The sequence below is a fragment of the Erithacus rubecula genome (genome assembly GCF_903797595.1).
Source record: "Erithacus rubecula genome assembly, chromosome: 13".
NCBI lineage: Eukaryota > Metazoa > Chordata > Aves > Passeriformes > Muscicapidae > Erithacus > Erithacus rubecula.
In genome coordinates this window covers 14358876-14386511 of record NC_136665.1, presented here as the reverse complement: position 1 = coordinate 14386511, position 27636 = coordinate 14358876, and the positions used below count along the sequence as shown (strand labels likewise).

General features: G+C 42.9%; 3 long non-coding RNA genes across 3 annotated transcripts in view; all 3 read left to right on the top strand.

Annotated features, from left to right (window-relative positions):
- Positions 1–1127, top strand: part of LOC306807639 — a 57929-nt gene extending 56802 nt beyond the window's left edge. Inside the window, exon 3 of the long non-coding RNA XR_013775769.1 lies at positions 29–1127. This is a non-coding gene — a long non-coding RNA (uncharacterized lncRNA). The remainder of the gene's footprint in view (positions 1–28) is intronic.
- A 2616-nt stretch (positions 1128–3743) lies between these two features.
- LOC306807637 lies at positions 3744–11232 on the top strand. Its single transcript, XR_013775767.1, has 3 exons — positions 3744–4790; positions 7225–7343; positions 8877–11232. It is a non-coding gene; the product is annotated as an uncharacterized lncRNA (long non-coding RNA).
- Positions 11233–13423: 2191 nt separating this feature from the next.
- On the top strand, positions 13424–27133 carry LOC306807638. The gene is made up of 3 exons (XR_013775768.1): positions 13424–13539; positions 19240–19513; positions 25151–27133. It is a non-coding gene; the product is annotated as an uncharacterized lncRNA (long non-coding RNA).
- The last annotated feature ends 503 nt before the right edge of the window (positions 27134–27636 follow it).

The following is a 27636-nucleotide window of genomic DNA, read 5'->3' as shown; positions in this document are numbered from 1 at the left end:
ATACATATTTATCTCTTGATTCTTGCAGGTGGAGGAACACAAATATTCCACTCTGCAGATGCTACAGCCTTGAATTGCACAGCAGGAGATGCTGAGCAACACAAAGGAAGGAGATCAAGAGGGGAAACCTCTTTGTCCAGATTACACCTGCATTGAGACAAGTTTGTGATGATTTTTTAGAGTGTAGCTGCCAACTAAGTTGGTGAGAAACTACAGTAGGTAATTCAAACAGACTATACATTTTCTTAAATTCATTAGCTGCCCATTGAGGGTTGAAGGGAACATAGCTAAAAATAATTACATATGAATTATGAAGTTCAAATAGAATGTGTTACTTGGCTCACACAAAACTTCAAGGGAGACAAATCAGAGAGGTTTATTAGCATATTGTGCTTTTTCAACAAGCCTTACAAGGAAGGGAAAATATAACAGTGTAAAGAACTTGAAGATTTATGTTTCCACAATAGCTGTATCTGTACTATCCTACCTGTGAAATTTATTCTCTATGGGTGATGATGCTGTTGAATAGTTTTTATTTCTCTGCCATCTTTATTTTTTCCCCTGTAAGCTGCTCTTTTGTGTATGTCTATTAACATGCAATCCTCTCCTACCTAGAACTTTCTTCAGCTGCATTTCACCTGAGCCAGGAGTTTTGCAGGGAGCAAAGGGCAGCATGCAAAACTGATCATAAACACACTCCCAAAAATTCATTTTTATTTGAGCTCACTCACTCTAATCGTTCTCTTGAGGCTTGATTTGGAGCACAGAGAAATCCAAAGGGGACTCAGTGTGGTGTGGGTCAGGTTTTCAGGTCACCTGTACATGACAAGTGGTGAATAATGAGCAGCACAGTGCCAGCCCCTTAGGCCTGACCCTGAGGATGGAGGTAAAAATTTGGCCACTGATGAGTGTCAGGGATGGAGGAGAGCACAGGCAGCCACTGCTCCTGCAGGAAAAGGCAGCCACACACCTTAGTGCTGCTGTGTCCCAGTGTGCAGCTGACCATGCCCTGATTACCTGGTGCAAACTGTGCCCCTGAACGTTTTCTCTCTGGAATTAGTTCTTTTGTTGATGCCAATGGTCCAAGAAGTTGTTAGAGTCACTGCTGGGACTTGATATGACTAAAGATAAATGTTATCATCTTTGATAAATCTTTGAGCACTTACCATCTCTGTCTCCAAGGCTGCCCCTTCCTGGTGTCCTGTTGCTTTCCATACATTGAGTTCTGCTGTTGTCACAAAGGATCTGGACACAGATATGTAATTACCAAATGTAAGATGGATAAGTGCATGGCAGAAAAAGGACTGTTCAAGCCTGGAAACAAAAGAGTTAAAATATTTTCTCTTACCCACTTTGCAAAGATGGCAGCCTTTCTATATAAAGTCCTCTGTCATTAATCTAATAAAGCTCTACTTTGTTCATAATTTACTACACTCTTGATTAAGCCATTCTAATATTTGTGCAGGGTAAGTACATAAATCATTGTTGCTCTTCTGTACGTTTCTTTACTTATCTGGTTCTTTCAAGGTCAATAACCTACCTTGCAACATTCATCTGGTTTAAATATTCAGCTACTGCCTTTTGCACCTCTCTTCCTTGTTCATGTCCATTTGGATACCTGCAGCTGTATCTTCTCAAGTAGCTATTGATCATGTCTCCTTGCTAAAGGTTGCTAACTTCATCAGCAGTAATGATACAAATTACATCTGTTAGGGTTCACTCATGCCTCTCTTTTAGAAGAGAGACCCTATTCTGACTTTGTTGCTATTGGCCATTACTTCTGTCTAGGATATCTAAAACTCAGTGAGAAAAATTATATGCTGTAAAATATCCCCATCCTGACACATGTAGGCTTTCAGTGCCCAGGTCATGCAGAGAAGCCAATCAATCCCTACTGACCTCCAGAAGCCTGAAATATATCTGGGTAAGGCCCCAGTCCAGCAATGCACTTAAGGATATGCTTATGTAAACATAGGATCCATCCCATTTTCAGTGCAATTTGGTGAGAAGTGCATTTCAGAGCAGGACATCTCCAGGGATGCTCCTTTTTGCAAGGGCTGTGCAGGACAAGGCTGTGCCAGCTGCCAACACTCCAAGGTATCTGGTAATCTTGCACAAGGCAAAGTCACTCTGTTTTACTTGTGGGGAGGCTGCGGATGTGCCACTGCTTGGAATCAGTGTGCATTTCTGAGTGTGAACCCTTGTCCTCTGCAGAGCTGATGAGCTCTTGGGAATTTGAGTTTCTCATACTGTTTAAGAGAAAATTAAATTACTTAGGATTAGGCAGAGTAACTGGGTACTGCAGGACCTTACAGTTATGCCTGTTGTGTGCTGAGAGATCATTCTCTCTTCTGGCTTCATCAGTTCTTTGACCTAATTATGTTGCTGCCACAAGATTGCCAATTTGTACCAAAAATCACAGGAATGGAGTTTTGTCATGGTTGTTTGCCAGGAGTGAGGCTGGAATAGTTGCCACCATGGTATATATAGAAGAAAATAGGGCTAGAAAGGACCTGAAGAGGTCACCTCATCCACCCCCACACAAACCACTCCTGACCTGCTTGTCCCAAGTGTTTTTTTAACCCTGTCAGCCATGGAGATCCCCCAGCCTGCCCAGGCAATCCCCTCCAGTGCCCAATGACCCCTGCAGCAGGGAAGTTATTCTAGTTCTGAACTCAGGTCTCCCCTGATGCATTTAAACCCATTACTTTTTTTGTGCTTTCCTTGTGGACGTGGATAACAATTTACTGCCTTCCTCTTTGCATAAGCCATTTATATAATTGAAGACTGTTATCATGTCTCCTCTCTGTCTTCCCTGCTGTAGACTAAATAGCCCAGATAGGATGAAAGCTGGAATGGGGTGTCAGGGAGAAGGAGTTAGAGGAGGAAATCAGAGAGGGATTAATCCTGCTTTCAGTCCATGTAGAAACAGACTTTTCCTTCTGAAGGATGGGAATGTGGGAGGGGAAAACAGGATTCTCAATGTGTATCTGGTTGATGGGCCACTGCCTCACAGACTGAGGAAGAGGGGCTTGGATGACCCTGCCATCCAGCCTCTGTGCTTAGAAATGAAGGCTTTAATTTCTTACATTGGTGAGGAGTGTATCCAGCTCACACATCAGCTCCTGTGAGATGTATCTGGTTAACTTTCTGTGCATCACAAAAGCTGTTCCAGGTGCTGTACCATCAGACAACAAGATGATGTAGCAGCAGCACCATCCAGGTGAGCAGGAGTCCTCTTCTGTGATGGCAGAACGTTGTCCTGCTGCCCTGACCCTGGCTCTGCTGTCCACCCATGCACACCATGGGAAGCCACTCACCACACACGCTGCCTACATGTGTTTCAGCTGCCTACATGTTTACAGCTTGATTGCTGGAAAACCAGCACGTGGCACAGGCCAATGCTGTCTGATCCAGAAAGCCCTGGGGTGTGTAATGTCAGTGTCACATGCAAAGCCCTGGGGTGTGTAATGTCAGTGTCACATGCATCAAGGAAGAGCAGCGAGTGCTCACAGTGACTTTTCATGCTCAGGCCCTTCCATTCTTCAGCTGCTGCCAGAGCTGCAGCAGGTATGCAGCCATCACCACCTGAAACAAAAACACCTCCCAGCCTGGACACTTCCAAAAGTGCAAGGTGATGGAAAAATATGTTTCTTTGCTACTTAAAGCTCCCAAACAACTTTTGGTGACAGTTCTGCCTTGCTCCAAGAACAGCACATAAGGTGGAGCTGTTTTCTCTAGACTCCTGGTGGCATGGAATCACAGGGTTATTTACATCAGAAAAGGGCTCGCCTTGAAGAAAGCAAAATATTAGGTGCTTTTTGGGACAGCAGGAAAGTTCATTGCATTTCAAGAGAACTGCAGACTAACTCCAGCACTCCCAGTCTCTCTTCCTCCCCCACTGGTTCATCAGTCAGCTGTTAAGACTTTCCAGTTCAATTTCACAGTTAAAATAATCTTGACAAATTGCAATCCAATTGTTTGGTTGGTTTTCTTTTTCTTTTTTGTTTTTGCTCTCCCTTTCCCCCGCCCTTCCTTCTCAGAGTGACTTTGAAGATGACATTTGTATTTCTGAATTAAAACCACATTTGCCCAATCTGCAGAGGGAGGAGGCAGGGGCAGAAGAGAGAAGAAAAGCTTTTGTTCTCCTCCTTGCAGTGACCCCTCACCTGCCAGGGCCAAGCTCCAAAATAATTTCTAACAGCTGAGGTTAGTCAGGGACACCTAATCCCGGAAAGCTGGCTCTGAATTCCAGCACCAGCACACAGTGTTTGAGTTTCACCAACAGCCATTCACATCTAATTCTCCCAAACCTCTGAAGTGTGAGTATATGTACAGGTGTGTGCTTATTTAATTAAAAATAACTTTATTTTTCATAAATCTGAACCCAAATGGCATCAACAGCAGTGACAACATTATATTTTTTAAAGCTAAGCCAACTCAGGAGCTGTTTTGAGGATGCACTTGGGTCTTTTGAGTGTACCCTAAACAGCCCTGTTTATAGGATGCCCAAGAATTGTGATTCTCTAGCAAAGAGAGGGCTGAGTCCTCATTCCCTGATTTTCTGGAATGGAAAAGGAGTGCTGTGTGCAAATGGAACTGACAGATTCCTGCTGGGTGTGCTGAGACCTGTCCTGTGTGTTTGCAGAAGGGGTGTAAGGAGCATCCTGGCAGCACAACACAGAGAAACCTCCAGGGTTCAGCTGATGGGAGGATGTGACAGCCACGGGCTCACCCTGGAAGAAATGCACCTTCCCAGGCATGAACAGGGACCAGATCAGAGCTGTTGGGTAAAATTGCAGTTTTTTCTTCTTTGCAGTCAGTCAGCAGGAATAATGTGTTATTTTTCTCAGGAGAGTTTCCATTTTTTCAAAGATGATAGTCCCCTGGTTGACCCCAAGTATTGGTGACTCAAGGACAAAACCCCAGTTATGTTGCATCCCTTCCCAGAAAGGAAATTTCCAGCAACTTTTTCACTTTGTGGTGTTTGCTTTAAGACCATTCTCTTTTTATTAAGAAAAAAACTTTGGTTTTGCTGTTTAGCCAGTTGAAATGAGTAATGAAAATGTTATTTACATGGGAGAAAGGAAATGTTTCCTTTGAAATTATTTCATCTAACTAATTAATTACAATGGGACTGCTTGGACTTATGTAGTATACAGCATCCAGTCCCTGTTAGAGCAGGTCTTTGGCCAACCTGATATAAACCATCCCATGGGAGAAAACAAGAGTAAAGGTGTCAGGTGTTTAAGGCTGACTATCCCATGGATCTAGTTCAGTCTCCACAAGGAAACAATCAGGGTTTCTGAAAAGATGTCCTAAAAATATTGGAAGTTTCTGTGGAAGATTAAACACTAGAGAATATTGATAATTAAAAACATAGACTAGATATAAAAAGTTATCTAGAGAAAACTCCTCCAAGGAATAGGTATTTTCTGTTGTTCAGTGCAGACACCACTGAGAGCCTACTAGCATGAAAAGTACTTGCTGTTGATGAAAAGTAATAATATAAATCCACAGCATGTCTGAATTTAAATCAGAAAGGGAAAAAATTAATATGAAGGATTTAAGTATAACAGCACAATTCCCTCGAGAAGAAAAGAATCTCATATTTGGAAGTGATTTCAATATAATAATCTTCAAATATTCATGGTTTCCTAAATGCTGTTTCCAAAATGTTGCGAGACAACAACTGTGTCCTGAGCTGATTTCAAAACCATGGAAAATAATATTGTTAAACATAAACACAGAAGAAAATGTGATATCAACAGAAATTAAACGGGGAAAATTGTCCAGGTCTGTGTGTCAAGAATGGTAAAAAACAGAGAGAAAAGGTTTCAACAGGAAAGCTGGAAAAGCCAGCATGGAGAGGCGATGTCATTCCCAGCTCACAACACATCCGTGTCATTTCTGTGGTTGTGATCTATTCCCCCTCGGCTCCAGCAGCCACTCTCAGTGCTGCCTGCTGCCAAGAAGTAGGTCAGAGACCTATTTTTGTCCCTATTCCTCTGTGGCCACGTCGAGCTGCCTGCAGCAGTGGGCAGAAGGGGAGGGGTGACAGGCAGGGTCTGTCCTGGGCTGGGCAGGGTGCCCCAGCAATGATCCTCCAACAGCAGGGATGGCCCTGGAGTGCCCTCCTCTCTCTGCTTGCTGGAGAAGGACTTTAAGGGAATTAGAGACTGAGTCTGTGGTTAAATGCCTAAACTAAGTGGGATAAATCTGAGCCAAAACACATGTGAAGTGCCAGCCCCATCCAGTGATGCTGCACCCAGGCAATGCAGGAGGTTTTTGGATTGCCTGAGTTAGAGCAGCTTTGCAAACCCTGATGCTGATGTGGCTGAGGTGGGGATGGAGGGGACTCAGGCAGGAGAGGGAAGCTGGGGATGAAGCAGAAGGAATTGTGTTGTGACAGAACATTTAGTGCTCAGGGGCTAAAAGCTGCCTGCTTTTCCTGCTGTCCCCCAGGGCTAGTGATTTTATCACTCCTGCTCCTAACATCCTTCTTTTCTTTCCATATATCAGCTGCCCTTTGCCCCCTCCCCCTCCTCTAAATTTATCCAGTTGATTAACACAATTCAGTTGAATTTAGTAATTGTTTTTAACTTTTACTTGCCTTTGAAGCTAGCTAGAAGACATCTCAGGAAGCTGCAGATTCTCCCACAATATCATCCAGAAATTATAAAAACTACAATAAATTAACCTGAAGATCTATCTCTCCTCATGGAGTTGCCTTATTTGTATCTCTGTGTCACAAGTGGCCAAATCTCCTTGTTCCTCACTCATCTCTTGTCAATGGCAAGCAAAGGCTGCTGGGGACAATGGTTTTGCCACCCTGGAGTCCTGTGACCTTTGCAGGATGAGTGATCCATCTCCCTGTGGGAGATTTGGTGTTTTGCCACTGGCCAACAAAACGCTGTCCACAAGTGGATAGCTTTACAAGTGGCAAACACAATCAATGCTGCTGCCTCAGGCCTGGCACAGCCCCAAATTCCAGGGTTTGTCACCACTGAGGTGATTGCAGAGATGCCAAGCAGGAGAATTAATTCTAATGTGTCCCTGTCATGACACTTCCTTAAAATATCTGCAGTGTTCAGTCCAATGCTGAGCTGCTTTATGTGAGCCAATTGTGTTCCCCCTGACATGAAACAAACTGCAAAGCCTCATCATTCTGCCTCCAGCAGGTCTTGAGCCCAGCTTTTCAAACTGATTTTTCCCTTTTCACAGTGCACCTGTCAAGATCTCACTCTGGAACAGAAGATCAGAGCAAATGGGGGCTGAGGAGAACAAAAGCTGACCCAAACCTTTGACCTAAATTTAACATGAAGCCAAATGAAACCTTAGAGGTTTGTAAATGTTCATGAAACATTTCCACCTCCTGCTCCCCTCTCCTTTATCTTTGGTTCCTTTATACTTCTACACTTAATGTTTCTAATTGAAAGTCTAATGTAAAGCTCCCCTAAATTAATGGAAAGTCTCTCACTGATTTTTAGTGCCTTCTGATTCAGCCTCCCAAAGAAAGGAAATAATTTCTTTAATGAAAGTGTCTTTAAACTTAAGAGAAAATAAAACCTGAAAAGAGATAAGGAAAAGCAGAGATCAAATGTAATTTTCCAGCTAGCAGCACATGTCCTTGATCTGAACTCCACCCATAAAATTGCTGTGGATACTGTTATGCCAGGATAAAATATCACTGTACAGAAACAGAGAATTGCTGAGACAATAGTGAATTAGTTTAATAAGAATGGTATAAATTTTAATTTTTGCAATCAGGTTGTGCTTTAGAAGCTAACCACTGGTAATCAGCTGGCATTTGTCACCTGAAATTTCCAATTGTATGTGTGAGAGTTTCCTTTGTACTAATATTGTAAAAACAAAACACATGAAAACTTCATTAAGGAAAATAATTCTGCTCCTCATACAATTTTTAGCTTGTTAGGAGAGTCTTTTCAGAAGGAGGTAGTGATAGTTTATGGGGTTAGTTACACCTGAATTTCCCTAAACAATGCATTAAATGGTCAGAATAAGCATGTTCAAGTTATATTCTGGATTCACAAAGGGTCTTGAGGAAGGCTGGTGGAACCAACCCAGACAAAAATTAAGATGTGGCTCATGTTGAGAGGTTGTTACCCTGTGTTTTGGCAGTGACAGGTTCTGATGGATTGCTGTTGCCAGTTCAGAGCTGGGTCTCTGTAGTGCTGCCCTGCCTTGAGCTCCTGTTTTGCTCACACAAATTGAGTGTTTTCTGTGTGCACACTGGTGTGACTCCATATTGTGGATGCTGGTGAAAGCCAGGGAAAGAAGCAGCTTGTATTTTCTCAGGCTGCTCAAGGAAAATGTAAGAGAAAGAATTATAACAAAGATTAAGCACTTGCTGGATGTGTGAGAGATGTGATGTTTTTGGGAAAGCATTTTTAGCAGGGGTGTCACCTGCCTTGCACCAATGAAATTGCTTCTGTCCTTGCTACCACAACCTACTCTATATAAGTGTGATCTGATTCTTTAATAAAGGGCTTTTTACTTCTCTTCTGCATGAAGGAAGCTGGATCATCTTTACTTGTGAATATATGCACAGCATATCTAGGGAATTATTCCCCAAAATCTGTGTACCAGGCAGTTTTGGTGCTCACAGTCACAGGGTAGATGCACACAGAACAACATGTGCTCCAGAGGCTGCTTCTTGCTGCTAATGGAAAACACAGATATGCAAAGTGATCCTAGGACCATGTTGTTAATAACTAGCACTGCTTGTTCATAATGTGCCTATAAATGAGCATTATTTTCATATTATTTGTGTGCAAATTTTACACAGCATAGGTTTTTTTCATTCTAATTTTCTTTTTGTCTCATATTTGCATTTTTCCCCTTATTCCTCCTAGATTTTCTGCTCCTGAACTCCTCTGAAGTCCTCCCCAGTGCCCAGGCTGGACTGTGTGGTGTGTGCCAGCAGTACACTCACTGTCCCTGTCCCAGTGCCTGACAGCAGTGATGGCACCTTGCTCAGACTCCCCTGGCCAAAATGCCTTCAGAGTATCTGCTGGGTGACTTTGTTTTTGGAGGGTGAGATACTCCTGTCCATGCACTAACCACTATTCAGCTCCTGAAAGAGAATAAGGACTGTGACAGAAAGTTGCTGGCTTTGGTCCATGGACCATCCAGTGCAGGGGTAGCAGTGGTGGAGTTAATCCACTGGACAGAAAAATCAGGCACAGAAGAAATGATCCTATTTGCTTTTTTCAGCCCAAGTTAGAAGGGGAAAATTCTTCTGTGTGTTGGCCTAGTGACAAATCTATTTTGATTGTCAAAACTTAGAAAACTTTACTTTTTCTCACAACTTGTCTTTGGATCCACTGGTGTGGGTTTTGTAAATATTTCATCTATCTGTTTCTAGAAACATACAGAGCATGAATTACTGGAAATGAAGCAAAATCCACCAGACATAAACTCAGCGCATCCTCTATAGCTCATATTCTCTGAAGACTCATTTGTCCTTTTCATCTTTTTAGATATTTCCTCTCTTCTCTCTGGCCTGTTCTTGTTATTTGTTTCATCAGCCATTTGTTATACAACTCTTGGCAAAATATCAGGGAAACCTTCCTGAACAGGGAAGAGCTTTCTTAAGGGAACAACAACTCTTTACTTGGGAGAGCAGAAAACAAGTCAAGCCCAAATATTGTCTTTGCTGAGACAAAGTTTGTGAGGACAGTGATGTGCTTTTGTTGAACTCAGGGGTGCAGCTGATGGAGCTTGTCCTGTTGGGATTTTCTTTGGTTTCCTAAAAGGTTTAAGGTGTTATTAGAAATAACAGTGAAACTTGCCTCAGTGCTGTGCAGTGGTCAGGCAGGCAGTGATGGAAGGATGGACTGAGCTCCTGTTGGTGGGAACTGAGCTCACTGTGTGGCTCCATGGGGGTGGTGAGCCTTCTCATCCAGGGTGGGATGCCTTTCTGGCTACAGGCATCCCAGACAGTCATTAAAACAAGCAAACTGCATGCTTTCATCTCTCCTGGGTCCTCAACTTCCTCAGCCCAGACAAGATGGCTTTAGACCCAGTCTGAGCCTCAATAAACTTCTCACTTTGCAGTTTCACCCAAGGCTTCACTTTGCCCTGGGATTATCCTGAGATTCCTCCGCTCCAGCTCTATTGGGTTCCTCTCTGTCTCCTCTCCAGCTAAAAGTTTACAGTAGAGCTGCACAAGCATGTCCTAAATTCAGAGCAAACTGAAGGAAAGGCACCTCCAGCTGCAGCTCCCAGCCTGCCAGAGAGACTCCCCTGGCAGCTCTCTGATGAGCCTGTTATTACAAGTTCACTCCAACCGGCAATTCCGGCCAAAGCAAAACTTTGCATGAAGTTCATATTAGTTCATATTAGCTCACACTGCCAGCAATTCAGTAGCTCCTTCCCTGTGCTTGAGTCTCAGTTGAAAGATTTATGTGCACTTGCCATGCAGCTTCTCTTGAGAAAGTCATGAGGTGGGCAAACATTTAGATTTCCAAAGTATCATGGTGCAAGTGAATTGTGTAATATCTTCTGGAAGGACTGAAGGTTTTAAGGCCTAATACAGAGTTGTCATCTCTGTAATAGCAAATGTAATACCAATGTAAAGATGTAATAGTATCTAGATTAACTTCCAAAGCAGCAAAGGACACAGTAAAAGTAGTTTTATATAGTAATTTTCATTTCCACTCACTGAATCAGTGAGGTCTTACATCTATTGAATAACCCAATATTTATAAAGCCTTTCCTTTAAAAGAGTTTCTAATGGTTTGACTGCATGCATTAAAACTCATTTTGAGTGTTTTAAATGAATTATAACCTATTCAAAAGCACTTTCTCACCCTAAAGCACTCTGTGCATTACAGTCTCTGTAATACCTTCAGCTGCTACAGAGATCTCACAGAGATGAGGATGTTCATGATAAATAGATTTGGTATTTTTTTCATGTTCATTTAATTTTGTACATTTGCTAAAAAACTAAAAAAAAATCCATGTTATTCAAATTTTGGAGAAGAGCTGGTTGAAAAATCTCTAACTTAGTTCCTTTTGAGTCACAGTGAGTTTTTAATGAATGGCAGTATGCAAATATTAGCCACATAACTAACATTTTCCATCCTCTCCTGACTTATTGTAGATTAATAAGGATGAATTACTGTCACACCCCTTGTGCTAGGCTAACACTGTGTGATCTGGGCTAAGACTGAGCCAAACCCAGTCCTTGACTGGACCTGGAGTGAGGCAGTGAACAAGGTGATGCTGTGTCCAGTGACCTGCTCACCCAGTGCTGGGGATGTACTGCTGGAGCAAAACCCACCTCCACCCTGCTGGAAAGGGCTTTGCAAAGAGGAAGCAAATTCCAGCCCAGTGCTGTGAGGAACAGACAGAGGTTTTTTTGGGGTGTCTGTGGGAAGGGAGGTTTGCTGTGCCCAGGAATGGGAGGCATGTCTGCAGTGGGAGGCAGTGCTCACAGGGCTCCCCACTCTCACCATTGAGCATTGTTCAGAACAAACATAGATGCTGTATATGGATGTAAAGCTTAATTTGTGGTTTTTACACCCACCACATTTCTTGGAGTTGACAATTTCTAGAACTTTGGGACTTTTTATCTCCGGGCTGTTGTTTTTTGGGGTTTTTTTCTCCATTTTATAGGAAGCTAGCAGCCCATCTTTTTCATAATGAAACAGCATGCAAACAAACCAACCCACACTTTGGACAAAGCAGCTGTGTAATGCTGTCCTCCCCTCAAAAGTGTACAAATCTGCAGGGCAGTGGGGACACATGTTGGGGTGGTATAACACAGTACAGCTGCACCATGACATTGCTTGGGTGGATGCTGAGAAATCTATGAGAATTCCCTGGAGAAATGTGGAGTTGGGGGGGAAAAGCCTGCTCTACCCACTGTTCCACTTTGCTGGAAAGTCCACTGCTCAACAGTGAGAATCCAGTGACTTATTTTTCAGAAATGCCTTGGGCCAGATGGGACTGAATGGTTGTTTCTTGCTCCTGATAGTTCCCAAAATGTTCAAGGCATTTTCCAGGTGGAAGAAAGTTAGAGAGACAGAAGAAAGTTAAAGAGACAGAAGAAAGGAGAAGATTCAACTCAGCAGTTGTTTAGTATAAGTGGAATCTCATTCATTCTAAAATTTCATCCCTTTCTGATGACTTCACAGTTTTAAAGAAAAAAATACTTTTTGAGCTCTCCTAGGCATGCTGAAAAGCTCCTTGCTCCTCCTGCTCTGTGGCAGAAGATGCTGCATGAGGACTTGTACAAGGCTTTGACACGAGTTATGTAATTCTCACCTCTGGAAATAAAACTAGTATTTGGAAAAAGTATGAGCCAGTCACCTTTTCTCTGGGAATTCCCAGCCAAAGGGAGTAGTTATGTACTTCAGTTCATTGGTGAGTGGGCAGCTACGTGGATTGTTGGATCCTCTTGTTGGGCATGGAGTGAGAGATGTGGAGATGGCAGGACTGTGTCACCTCGTGCTCTGCCATCATCAGCTGTGTGGCTTTGGCAGACATCATGAATCAAAACCTTTCCAAACCCTGCTGTACCCTGACCTAGCACAATCCTTCTCTCAAAGCTGTCCCTTCCTCCTTTACCAGCCAGAGTGGTGGATTTGAGTACATGAAGAAACAAAATCAGATAGAAATGCCTGGGAAAAAACCTGTAGCCCCAGATAGGTTTTGATGGACATTCTCCACTGGCTGAAAGTTTCTTATCTAGTTTCAAGGACACTTTTATCTTTAAATCTCTTTTCAATTGGACATGTACGTGTCAAGTCAGGTAGCAGATAGAGGGGCTGGCTCAGGAATACCCACAAGCTGCCTGATTTCCATTGCATACCATAATTATAGTAGCATACACTTTGGACTGACAGCATTTCTCAGCAACAGAGTACTTTAGAAATATTAATCTCACATCAGCTATTTGTGTTGAATATTGGCTTATTCAGCAGGTGATGTGAGCCAATATTATCATACTTTTATGGACAGCAAAACAGAGAAAGATTAAAAGACACACCTAAGGTGAAGCAGCATGTCCAAGAGAAAACTGAGTTAAGCTTGGGGATTTACTGCCTCCCAGTGAAGGAGAAATGTCTGCAACGCTTCTGAGAATCTAACATATATACACCTACAATAACTTTGAAATTATACTGGTTTAGGTTAGTCATTCACTAGTGTGAGGGACATTTTCATTGCATGGTATTGCAAAGCCCAGCAGACCTGGTGTTTTAGACAGCAACAGCCAGATCCTCCAAAATGTCACTGTGTTCCTCCATGTGCAAGTCCCACAGACTTAAATTTCTCAAAGGAGAGCTGAATCTTCAGCTGGTAATTCATATAAGCTGTGATTAGCTTGTGATTTGGCAAAAATGGCCAAAGGTTTGATTCTTTTAACCTTGTCTTCTCACTATTCAGCATTTCCCATTCTGTGAGCTGAGAGGGACTCAGATGGGACGGTTCCCCAGTGATGAGGATGGGCTGCATGATGGGGAACAGAAGTTCTGTGTCCATGCAACTCGTACAACATCAAATCTCAAGGTAACAGCATCTCTTAAATTGAACACTGATGTCGTAGGAATTGTAGGAAACTAATTTTCCCTTGAACAGTTGAGTAAACTTCAGAAGAAAAAGGTTTACATTGAGAAATTGGCTAATAATAGGGATAATTTTACAGAGGATGAAAAAAGCCTTTTGTTCCTGAACTTTCTTCTCTTACATCACATTATGGATGCCATTCAAGGAAGCAATCTCTGCAGAATAATTCTAAGTGTTAACTAATTATTTTTCAACAAAAAAGAGCAGGGTCTCAGATTTTACTTGGCTTGGATGTCTAAAGGCAAATTATAAGTTACGTAATAAAACAACAGAATCATTCAACATTGATTTACTTGTTTGTTTTCCTATAAGAAATGAAATTTTTACTGGAACGAAATTAAACAAAGGTTTATGTGCTTGTGTTCCCCATAGCCTTTTATGAAGTACTAATATAGTAATATTCATAAATCATACCAGAGTTTTCAAATTTCCTCAGCAGTGACCTAGACAACAAATGCTTAACAACTTGCTGAGAGACTTTGAAATTAAATTCAGCTGTAATATCATCATGACTAATTTATGGTAAGTTTGGTTGCTACAAAGATCCACTTAAAGAAACCGAAGTACATGGTGAGGATAAGATAAAACATGGGTTTAGTATCATGTAGTTATTCCACTAGAAAGATTTATTCTACGTTCCATGACTTTACTGAACATGGCAAACCAGTGTGTTCCTTGGGAGAGAGGAAATCTTAGATAATTAAACATGTAAATACCAGGCCTTCAACCAAGTAAAACATGGAAGGCACTAGATAAGAGATTAAACCTTTATAGCTCTTGAAGGAGTCTTGCCCTTGAGATTTGTTAATATGAACATTCATGTAGACACATGGACTCTCTTATATTAATGTGTATCTATAAATATATACGTGCTTAAACATGCAAAGCCTCCACTTTAGAACAGGCATAATAGTAAAATATTATTTAGGGTAACACAGACATTATCTGGTGCAGTTGGAATCATGTTTCTGAATTGCCCAACATCCCTTAAGCCCATTTTTGTCCCACTGCAACTTTTGAACTTCCTGCAAGGCTCATTATGGCAAATTGAGATTGATGACAAAGTGCAGCATTTTTAAATTATTAGCATTTTAAATTAATAGTAACAGAAACAAGCACGACATTTTTCTTTTATCATTGCTGCTGCTTGGGAAAAGCCTCAGAATTGCTTGGCTTTTGAAGGTCCTCTCCCTGTCCTTTGTAACCCATTCTAAGGAACTAGCTGGCCAATTAAAACAATCTCTCCTTTGGAAAGCAAGCATTTGTCAGAGTTAAGAATGAAGGCTTTCTTCTACTACATCTATTGTCCCATTCATTCATTTACATAACTACTCCAGTGTTAATCAAGTGCCTGTAGGCATATCTCTAGAAAAGTGTAAGGCCATAAAAATAAAGGCAGACATATCTAGTTATAGATGAACCTTCCATATGCTGCAGATCTTTTTTCAGACACTTATCTTGGTTTATCTCCACCTCTTTAAATTGGAAAACTCACAAAAATCCATCTCCTGTGAGATTTCCAAGGTTTCTTCATTTCATTTGGGTCAGATCTGACACAAAAAGATGCATGTCTCAGAACTTCTGAGCTGCTGCCAGGAACAGGAAGTGCTGGACTGTGCCACTAAAAAAGAAAAAAAATAAGTTTTTTTAAAAGTCACCAAATTTTTTAACTTTTAAAAAACTGGCCTAGTTCAGTCTCTGGTATGATTAAAAGAGCTGCCTTGATTTATTGGTGTCAAACAAAGAATGTTAGGGTAGAACATTATTTTGTAATGGAAAAAGTGTCAGTGGAAGCCCTGCCCATCAGCACTGCTTGGGCTGGGTGAGGCCTGAGCCTAAACTGTGTCTCTAACACTGGGGAAAAGGACTATTAGAAAGCAAAAATGCTTTACCTGGAAAGCCATCTCTCATTCTCCCAGATAAAGCTGGCTGTGAAGTCAGCCTCAGCATCTGGGGTTCTGCTGATTAAATTATCACAGAAATCATGGAATATACTGAGCTGGAAGGGACCCACCAGGATCATCTGATATTTGCTTTGCCCCTCACCCTGGCCCTGCAAAGTAAAAGGAAACAAGTTTCTCATTCCAGTCCCACCAGGAATGCTAAAGCATGAATATAGAGTGATGATTTGGGGAATATTTCACAGAAGAAGCTTTCCATACACATAAATTTAATTTTAAAAAATAATATTCTCCAGTTGGTAACATAGTTGCTTCCTGCTGTCCTTTAATTTTGCACTTTTTCTTTCCTCTTGTAAATGACAAAGTAATTTTATTTTGACTGTGTTCTTGTTCCTGCACATTGTCTTACCCAGAGCAATGGTCTCTTAGAGCACTGTCACAGAGACTGCCCAGGGACAAATGGAAAATGAAATGCAAGTGATGCAGGGGAGCCAAACCTGATGTTAATAACCCAGTCTGCTTCAGACATATTTGTCCCACCATCATCCTTATGAAGTATTTTTAATAGAACCCCAATGTAAAGGGAGACCTTAATAAGATGCCTATTCCTGCCCTTCCTGAAACCACCATGTTCATTTTTCTTTGAAACATTCAACTGTGGTAACTTTTGGCTTTTAATCTGATTTATGACCCTTTGAGATGCCACTGAGGTTATAGTTGAGGCCCTTAAACTGGACAAAATTAGTAGCAAATAGAAATAAATTTATTTGATGAATTTATGATAAAAATTACATAGCAAAATCAACACTGACAGGAAAATTCTTACATTAAAAAAATAATACTGGAATTAGCAGTCCTCTGCACCTATGCACATTTCTTCTAGCAGATATTCTGCCTGTCCTACTTTTGGGCAACTACATTTGATCAAAATGCTGCAAACTAAAAAAGGTGGTCCTCATTTTGTAGTGCTTACTTTGTGAGAACAAAATTGTCTCCTGTCTTTAGATGCTTAATGATTATTTGAAAACAAGTTGATGAATAGAAGACCATGTACTCCCACTTGGGGCAAATGTGTTTTTTGAGTGATTCATAATAATTAATCTTTGTCTGGGTGGAATGCATTAATTTCTCCTACTGGTGGTGACTGTACTTCTGTTTCTTTTCCTAAGCTAGATGGTTCTGCTCCAGAGGCATATTTGCTGATTAAATTGGACTACAACTGGGCACTTAGGTTGTGTCACTGTTACCCAGATGATCTTTTAAAGAACACAGAGTACTTGTTTTTGCTGCTCTTGCGTGCTCCACATTTAATCACAGATCTTTGTAGCTTGTTATTTCTAAAATTCAGATTACTGTGACTTAAAAGCCTCTCTGTCCTTGCCAGTGCTCGGTGACATAAAATAAACCCACATATTAAGAAAAGAACCACAGAACTTGTCAAGTTGCACTGAGGAATGGAAAGGAAAGAAAAAGCAAGAATGCTTTACAGCAATTTGAGAACGCTGTCTGCAGCACAGCTATAAAGGGAAATGCTATAATAAGTTGATATTAACCACGTAGCCAGAACTGTGTTTTTGAGAGTGCTGCTCCCCACAGCAGCACCCCTGGGGCAGGGAGCCCTGCTGGTGTGGTGCCCAGGGGTGGGTGAGACACAGACACCCAGCAGCAGTGGGTTCATGCCCTGAGGAACAAGCAAGTGCCACTGGGCAGCAGGAGTGGAAGGGGAAAACAGGGGCAAAAATCCCCCACCAGTGTCCTGCTGCTCCTTGGTGAGCAAACCAAACCCCATTTGCTTCTCCCCACCCTTCCTGGGCTGGCTGAGACCCTGGGGCTCACTGCTGGCAGAGCAGAGTGTCTGTGGCCCTTCTCCTCCCACTGCCTCCTCCTCCTCCTCCTCCTGGTCACCAGGGACTGCAGGCAGAGCTGGCACAGACTCGATGCTGGACTGAAGTGCTCCAAGTTCCTTTTTTAGTAAATTGCTTTGTCTCAAAAGTGCTGCAGAGCAAAGCCTGCTCACCCTGTGCCTCCCTTCTCCCTCCATCCTGCTGGAGGTGCCAGGGTGATGTGCCAGGAATATTCTCATCCCCAGAGAGGGAACACCCCAGGTGCTGCAGCTGTGTCCCATACCCCAGCCCAGTGCTGGGTTTCCCCAGGACAAGTGGCCTGTCCCTCTCTGGTGAGGCCTGGTGGCAGCATTGCTCCTTTGTTCTTTTAAATCATGGCATCCGAGGAATGGACAGAAACCAACAACTCTTTTTTTTCTTTCTGGCCTGGGATAACAAATAGCTTGTGTGCAGCTATAAAACACTGCACTTGGGCAGGGTTTCACTGCCTGCAGGATGAATTGAAGGGCTCTGCACAGCTTCATTAGTTCTTTCCATACCCAGTTTTGGTTTTTCCTTGCTGCTCCTCCACAGCCCATTATGGTGCTGCTGGGGCATGGCCAGGGTGCCAGGGAGGAAAATTATACCAAGGGGTGATGGGTTGTACTCCATTCCCAGCTCTGATGCCTTCTGAATTCAGACAGGGCTTTGGCCCTAAGTCTTTGCCAGTGTTTCACCACATTAACTATTCCCTTGTCCAGACAAACACCTCTTCCAGGCCAGATGATAGTTTGGGATGGGGTGGCATCAAGCTGGCCTCAGTGGAGCTGCCCAAGGAAGACACAAGGCTTGTGAGGAATGGTGGGGGGACAGGAACCTGAACCAGGTAAAAGGGGCTTTGGTTAGAATGTGGGAGTCAGGGAGATGCTGGAAGCTAATGAGCTGCTTACAACAAAGAAATAATTAATAAAATAATAAATAATAATAAAGAAAGTATGAAGATAAATACAATGAGAATTAAGCAGGAGAGATGGTTGGAGACTGGGTGTGGGTATCTACAAGGATCTAAACAGTGAATATAAAACATGAATGGAATTAGGGTGAAGAGGACAAACTTACCTAAGAGCTGAGGTGGCAATGAGGGCAGGACATCTGGGGCTGCAGGTAAGAAGGGGCAGACTCACATTCAAATTTTTCATGAGCTGCTGTTACCTATCAGGATGTTGTTTTCTCCAGTGTCTGTTCAGAGCTCAGCGCTCCTGGCTCAGCTCTGAGCTCTGGCAAAGGGTCCCTGCCTGTCCCATTCCAGAGGCCACCTGCATCTCTGGCAGAATGTACAGCAGGAGCCTGCACATGCACTGTCTGTGTGGCTTGAGAGGTGGGTGAGAGTTTGGGGAAATCATGTGCTGCACAGTGATGCCATCCTTGGTGACACGACAGGGTACTTCTGGGTGTTGAGGCAGGTTTTATTTATATTTTGTTTATTTATTTCTAGATAAATGGTCTCCTGCCATGCTGAGTGGCTCTGCTCTAGTGCCAGATCTTGGAAGTAGCATGTTATCTTTCAGATTTGTCTTCCTAGGTGATGGGAGGTGAGTGTGGGATTTCAGATGGTGCCATGATTAAGGTCTCATGCATTTGAGTGCCCTCCCCATGAACTGGGTTCAGTTTCCTCAGTTATCCAAACTAAACTCTTTCAGGATGATTGCTTCTGTGATTTTGGCCAGGGATTGGGTCTTTTGCAGATGTTGCATATTCCCAGTTGAAATAGATATTAATGGGAGCTGAGTCTTACATGTACAGTGTAAAGGCCCTTGTAAAGGTTTTTGGACAGTCTGGACACCCCAAAATTTCTGAAACTTCTTAATTTTATTTTTACTGTTTCTCATTCCTCCCTGTTCTCACAACATATGATTTAGCTGCAGGATTAACTTTGTTGGTTTTGGATGATCCACTAATGAGAAGTACAGGAAACCCATGAGAATATGAACGATTTTCTCTTACATGCTCAAGCAACAGGCAGCAAGTGAGGCTTGGTGCAATGCAGTAAACAGCAAGTTAAAAACCAAAAGTAAAATCATTAAAATGTATCCTCCATGCTGTGCAAATGAAGGACAGAAAACTCCTAGGAAAATCCCTGGAAATTCAGCTGCACTTGCCCAACTCCAGTTAGTGAAGACAGTGTTCATGTAAGTTCTTCTGTGAGGTAAGGTCCCATTTGAACTTCCCATTTGACACTGGATCTGTTTATTCTGACACAAGGTGTTATGTTGCACTGTGAATAAAACAGTCAGTTTTACACAGTAACTTTTATGTGCCCTGAGGGATGGTGATATTGCTGGCCTGTGCTTTAGAGGCTGAAGATGGTTGCTCAGTTTCTACATCTCTGAACCCTGTTGGGAACCTGAACTATTCACCTGAACACTCATTTTTTATGTGTTTTCTACTAAAACAGTTAAAGGCATCTCAGAATTATTGCTTGTTTGTCATAATGGAGGGGAAAAAACAAACCACCAAATGGGAATTAAAAAAAGGATTTTCTTTGTTACTCCAGCTCCTCATTAGGAGGTTTATGGTCAGGCTTAGGGAAAGCTTTCCTTGAATTATTTTAAGGTTCTAATGATAAAAACCTTGGGGAGGTCATGCACATGAGGAATTTAATACCCATTCAGAACCATCTGGCATTAGATTACATGCAGGGAAAGAACAAAATCTGGCAGTAGTACTTATCTCCATTAACCCAGAGTACAGGCTGATATGATTGTAGCAGAGAAAATACCCTCACTCTTTCACCAGGAAGAGCTCTTAATAGACCTGGGCTAAATTGGCTTATAAAACCAAAGACTTATTGAAGCATGGTCCTGCCATCTCATTGAGTGCATTTGCTTTGGCTTTCAGTATATATTTCATATCTCTTTAACCTTGACAACTAATATGTTAAGGTATAAAATATTGCTGGGATGAAGGACTGTGTTTGCAGCTCCTAACTCACTCTGAGAGAGTTAGTAATGTAATCATAATGTCATAATGCTGAATTAGAGCCTGTTCCCATGTTGCTGCTGCCTCTTCTCTGGAGCATCACAGAGTGCACAGTCCCAGTGACATCCTCAGCAGAACTCCTGCTGATGTCAGTTGTGACAGGTAACCTTCCCTCCAAGACTCTGAACCACCTGTGTGTTCAAACACATGCTTGGCCTGAAGCAAAGTGGCCAGTGAGTGGTTTGGTCCAAACCCAGCTGAGGGAGTGAGCAATGCCAAGGAGATGATGCTTTCTCATCCAGATGAACTGCCTTTCACCCCCCTGCTGGGCAGGCTCTCTTCAGCCTCCTGAGCTGCTCATTACTGCTGCACCATTCTCATCTTGTCATCCTCCATCAGGATCCTCCATGGAGGGTTTCTCTCTGCCCTCCAAATTTTTCTCTCCTCTTCCCTCCTTCCCCAGCTTAGTGCAGTCTAATAGCTGCTCTCTTTCAGCCAGTGTTATGATTCACTTATTACATGGAAAGCAAAACCATATGGAAGACAAGATAAAGGCCATTTATCTCAAAGTCTACTGAGATGTGAACATCTCACATTAAGGCTGCAGTTCAGCCAGGCTGTCTTGCACATGTTGCTGTCATCTCTTTCCACCAGAAGAGAGATGGACTCCTGCATCAGCCAAAACAATCTTCTTAGCTTGTCATCTGCTTTATACTTAACACAGCCTTGCATGCAAAACATTCAAAGGGAAAAAGAAAAAAAATATACTTATGTCTTTTCCTTTGTTCTGAGAAGCCACCTGTGCCAGCTTTCCCTTTGAAAACTGGTGTCTGGTGAAGGAAATTGCTATTATCCTGAGACAGAGTTTGGTAAATGCTACATGCATCAAGCTTGGAAAAGGAAAGTTTGTTCTATATTCATTGATAAATGTGTCTCCCTGAGAGGCTGAAAGAGGATCATAGAACAACTTGTATTGGAAGGAACATTAAGATCATCTTGTTCCACATCCCCAGTATGGGTAGGACACCTTCCACTAAACCAAATAGGTCCAAGCCCCATCTTGCCTGGTCTGGTGTTATTATAATGGATGTTATTATTTAATTAATAGCTGCTTGAAGGAGGGGACACCCAGCAGGGTGATGTCCCAGTGATGCTGGCAGTGCAGCCAGGTGAGGGGAGCAGGAACAGCACTTGGCCCAGGACAGTGCTCTGAGGTGCCCTGGTGCCCCCTCAGCCAGGGAGGAGCTCAGACATGGACCCAGGTGTTTAATGCTCCTGACCTGACACCATCCCCACAACAAATGAAACAACAGCTCATCCAGTTTGGGGTGAAAGCCTCCATCTTCCACACTTCTGGAGAATTAAGAGATGGGGTGCTGGTGGATGTCCCTGAGTGTCTGCTGGCACCTTTCTGCTTTCTTCCCTGTGGTTGTAACACACTCACTGATGGATTTATGCTGCAGGTGGAAACCAGAACCCAGGAAAGCCTTTTCCCTTGCTTCATGTTATAGACACAAATAGGCTCTCACAGCCATTTGTATCTGGCAATTTCTATCAGCACAAGGGTTTCATTACCTCTCTAAAATGGTGCTGAAGGGGAGCAAGACCAGCAACAAAAGGAAGAGCTGGAACAGGAACACAAAGGAGCAAAGGGCAGGAGGCTGCTGTGAGAACAGGCAATTAATGGCAGGTATCAAAGGGGTCTTGGAAACAGCCAGTTTTCCTGTGAGGGTTCATCTTTTGAGTAGGAGCTGCCATTGGATCACATCAGGGTCACTCTGGTCTGAAGTGCATTTTTTAACAGGGGAAAAAAGGTTTTCCACCTCCAATTTTGAACTTTGCAGAATGATAATTATAATTAACTTGCAAAGTTAATGACAGGCCTTTAAAGTAGCTTGTGTTGTGGAGCTGTGAAGCAAGCAATGTGGAAAAAAGATGCAAGCAATTATGTTTTAAATAAACACCCACCATGTAATTAGAAACTACCTGAAAAGATACTTCAGCAATACTTTTACTTTCAGTAAAATCCATCTTTCAAGCACTTTATCCCAGCTGTCCTGTGTGAGAAACTGTGCATCAGAGGGTTTGTGAAGTGTGGGAATCGCTGAGTAATTCCATGCAGGCTGTACCAAGCTCTCAGCTGCTTTCCCAGACTCCTCATGAAACTCTCACATTCAGGTTTTGTCATTGCTTTCCCCCTATTGTGCTGAGGATCTTCTGCCTATGCAAGACCCCACATGCTGAACAAGACAAGGCAAATGGGAAGGTGGGCAAAGGGGGAAGAAAAAATGATTGAGAGGTATAGCAGACTGTGGCTCTGATTTGGACTGAGCTGAGAGTGAATATCTTTCATCTCCTATCAGGCACAGCCACCCTGACACAGCCAGGGTGCTTCACTTGCACAAGCAGCACTATTGCCATCCTTCAATCACTGCTCTTGGAGCACTGCTCAACTCTCACACTTTGACTGATTCCAGCTGTTCTCCACTCCCTCAGAGATACCATGAGAAAGCAGTCCCTTCCACTGAGATTACTTTAGTGATAACAAAGGGTGTGGAAGAAGGTTGCTAATTAGTAAACCCTCAAGGTATGAAGGTATAAATAGCCCTGGAGCAGTGAGAACAGATCCAAAGCTGCAGACCAACATTATCTTGGGATGAGAGCATTATGTTTAGGCTGATTCCACTAGAGAAGAGTGCAAGAACTTAGTCTGGGGTGAGCAATCATGAAGGAAGGTTCTAGCTTGTACTTTTACTCATATAAATAAATAAGTAAATAAATATGTATCTCAATTCCCTTTGCTAAAGTCAAAAACGCTTTGGGGTCCAGCTAAAAGGCAACATTTTGTGATAAACAGCTGACATTCATCAACTGAGCATTTGCTAAAAAAGTGAGCTTATCCTACCCAATGTGCTTGTGGCAGAGGGGAAATGTCAGGGCTGGGAGAGATGGAAATCACACAATTGCCTGTTCTTGATCTCTTTGCATCCTCAGGAGCCACATCCCTAGTCTCATAGCCCTGGTGACAGTTCATTCTCTCTTCATTCCAGCACAACTATAACCAGCAAACCAGTCAGCTGCTCTTCAATGGCCCTTCTGCATTTTGACATAATTTACTGCACTCCCCCACACTTTCCATAGGGATTACTTATGGGGGTTTTTAGTCTTCTATGCTGAGTTTCTTTAACATTACACAAAGCAGCCACTTGCAGTGGCTTGACAGCACTGTCCCCCTGTGCTCAGTGTAGAGATCTTGGGTTTAAAGCGAAGGTTTTAAGGGAAAAGGAGGAAAAGCACATAAACTAAACCAAGCTTCCCTTCAAAATACCAGCCCAGCCATAAGCGTGGACTTGCACAGCTGTTCCCAAGGGCAGGATCAGAGCACTGTGTGTCAGGAGCTCTTCTGCAGGACCACACAAGTTTACTGCTGTTCTCAAATCCCAGCCTCACAACTGGTAAATCCCTGCCAAGTTGTTTGAGATGGGGTACCTGGGAAGTATTAGATGAGTCTGCATTGCATCATGAGAACACTATTTGCACTTAATTATGCATATCCCTCTCCTCCCAGCAGACAGATGCTGCTTCCACAAAGTGAGAAAGAAACACAGTTTTCAAGTGGAATCTGACAGCAAGAAGCCTAAGAGCAGGCTTCAGACAATCCCAGCCATGGGGATCCTCATGGTATTGCACATTCAGAGCAGTGGATGTTGGTTTTCTCTGCAGAAACAACCCCTATCTATCCCAGTCCAGCTAACATCCTAATTTAAAGAGATTGTCCTGCACTTCTGCCTCCTTGTACTGGAATGCTGGTGGAGAGGTCCTGACCTCCCTTCTCTCCCTTGGGCCCTCTCTGTGAGTCCATCTTTCAGCCAAAATCTGGATGTTATCTCCTGCCAGGTGCTCTGGATGGTGCCCATCATAACAGCCTTACCCAAACCATGTTAAGATCCCTTGCCAGGATTACCCTCCCTCTGTGTCTGAGGCAGTAGCTTAACAGGCACCAACTGGGCCAATTCATCTTGGAAAGCAGACTGATCTTCCAGGGATGGATGGTGGGCAGGCAGGGAAGCCTCCCATCAGTTTTGCTGCAGCACAAGCTGCAGCATCACCCTGCTGTGTTTGAGCAGAGCAGCTGCCCTGAGAGCAGACACAGCTGGTAGGTGAGCACAGACTCAGCACCAGCCAGCACCTGCCTGAGTTAAATCCCAGCCTGTTCATTCCTTGCAATGGCTGGAAGACAAGGTATTTCTCCTTCACAGGGCAGTCCCAGGGTGTACTCAGGACAAATGGCTTTTGGAAGCAATTCCCTGCAAGAGTGAGTCTCCAATGGAATTTCTAACTTGGGCTTATTACTCAGGGGCCTGTTGTTGTGTGTACTCAGGGGCTTTACCCTTTCATCCTCTCCTTATTTACATGTCAAATCCCCCATCCCCTGATCCAAGACAGGAAATTTCTGCTCTGTTTACATCAAGCCATGGTGATGCAGACACTCATCTGGCACAAGCCTGGGCTGCTGCTTGGGGGTGATGCTTTTCTCACCATCTCCCTCACACTGACTACAATCCATGGTTTGGACTTTAATTCTGTAGGTACTTTAAAGAAGTCCCAGAAGATATGATCAGACATGATACAGCTGAGTGAATAAAATGAATGGTCCTTTACTCATGAAATGCAAATTTATCAAGGAAATTTTCAGTTTTTCTTGTTCAACAATTTTGCAGATGGGGATTATTGCCTTGGGTGAGGAATTCCTCCATATTTTATCCTGACTACTGGTTTTCTGTACAAAACAGGGTCTCTGCTGCAGTTTCACTTTAAAACTTAGTCTAACTATATCTGTCAATTATTTAGGAACATTCTGGATTCATAAACAGGAGAAGGAAAATACATGTGAGCAAAGTGGCACTTTGACACTCTTCAAAATTTCAAGTGTCTTTTCAGGCGGGTGTGTCAATTCATTCTGTAGATGAATCAATGTTTTTTCATATATATTCATTTTAATCTGTATTAGGACTCCAATAAAATATTTGGATGCTTAGAAATTACCAACAAAACCCCACAACAAACAAAAACACACCCCAACTAATAGTTTAGTTTTCCTGTTTACTTTGGCATGTGGTTTAAACACATTCTTCTCAATACACCAAGGCTAGTTGGTGTCTTGCTTATTTGACACATTCAGAAAACATATGTGTCTAGCTTTGCAGCTGAAATGTGAGACATCATTGCAATTAAATGTTTATATGCTGAGAAACACAGTGTCTTTATACAGCACAAGGCACTGTGTAGAATGCATATTAAATACTAGATATTCTATGCATACTGAATAATGTTAGGTGGGAAATGTTTCTTTTGCTACAATTGTCATTGTTTTCTTTATAGTTCTAAAAGTTATCCCACGCTCTGTTCTAAATGTGTTTCCAAATTTAATGAAGTGTCTGGTTTAATGATGTGTCTGTTTTAATGACATAGGAATCCCAGTCAGAAAGCCTCATTTTGTGAAGATGAGAAGTGGTGGGGGGTTTCATCCCAAATCCTGTTCCCCTATGAGGCAATAGCTCAGGTTCCCTTCTATTCTGGAAAAAGTACCACAAAGATGATCTCATGGATATCACAGCTTTTCAGCTTTCTCCAGAATATGGTAAACTGGATAGTAGGTGGAAGTTTTCATTATTAAATTCCTTTCAGAATTGGGAAACTGATATTCATTCACATTCAAGGCTTCTGAGTCTGATTGTGTGTCATCTGGCCAATTAATTATTCAATGAGCAGTGCTGGCCAAGGAATGCAGAGTGAAATTGCTGTAAATTAGCTGTGGTATGAGACAGTGCCTATAACTGATGTTGCTTTTGCACAAACTTTCTCACAACTTTTGGGCATTGAGTTAATTCTTTTTTCACATTAATAGCCAGGTAATATTCAGTAGTGCAAGATCTCTCACCTACACTTGGGATATTTTTTGTTGTGATGGGGAGGACATGCTGTACTTCAAAGTGAGTTTAATTCAGCTGCACATGGGCAGTGACTTGCCAGAATGAAAGCTATTTTTGTGGCTGAACAAAAGAAAAGCAATTGAGATTTCGTGGAAAACTGTTTGGATCCTGCTGCAGCTGGGAGGCTGGAAGTGTCTGTCTCTGCAGGACTCCTTCTGGACGTCCTTCTGGTTACACATGTGCCTAAGCATTCTGTGGAACAGAGCCCTCAGAGCAAGCAGAAACACCCACACACTTCCCCAGACTATCCAGGGACACAAACACTTTCCAATCTTCCCCCAGAAAAACTTGCCTTGTCCTTGCCTTGCTGAGAAGCTCAAGCCCAGCAGCAAAGACAGCTCTGCCCAGATCACCAGTTAGAAGACTAACATTTATTTTTGCTTTGAGAAAAGGTTATACCCTCTAAGAGTACCCTTGGATTGCTCTGGCTGTATGCAGCTGGCTTGGGATGAGATGCCTGCAGAATCTGGCTGGAATAACACTAATAAAACAAGAACCCAGAAATCCTTCAGTTGCATCAGGAAGCAGCCAGAGGAAAATCCAGCACCTCAGATGCTCCCTGAGAGATGCATGGGGATCTGTTCCTCCCACACCAGCTGCATACAGCCAGAGCAATGCAAGGGTACACTTAGAGGGTATAATCTTTTCCTAAAGCAAGAATAAATGTTAGTCTTCCCTGAGCTAGGAGAAATATTTATTAGATGTGCTTAAACATGTGTGTTGCTCTGGGATCAGGCAAGAGAATGAGCTGTGACTCTTAACTCATGTTGTAGGTATGAGGAAGGATGGACAGCAGCTGCCTGGATACTCTGACTGAACAATAAAAGGAGTTAGGTCAAGGTTTTCCTCACTCACACTCCTGCTGGGTCACTCGGTCAGAGCTGCCCTGCTCTCTTCACTGCAGCACCCAGGATGGAACTGGAGGTTTTGCTGCTCAGCAAGCTGGGAAGTTCTGCCTGGCCAGAACAGGAAACCTGTGGCATAGCACTGCCTGCTGAAAACCTCACCATGAAGCAAAAAGCTTAGAAGATATTATTTATTGGCTTGCTTAAATTTGCTGTCTGTATTGTGTCAGACTGTGCCTGCAGGGCAGGAGGAGATGCCTGGAAGGAAGGATGTGCCTCTGACTGCCCAAAGCCCAGCTTTTCTCCATGTGCAGCACATTCATTCTGTGTGGCATGAGTTGATGCTGCACATCCAGCCTGGCCTGAGCCCCTGGTCCCCAGTGCTGGCTGGGCTGTGAGTGTGGTTCTGCTGAAACAGACTGGGGGACCCTGAGTGCCAGGCCAGTGGTGCTGCTCCAGGGCCAACATCAGCCTCACTGAGCCAGGAGAACCTGGGCTG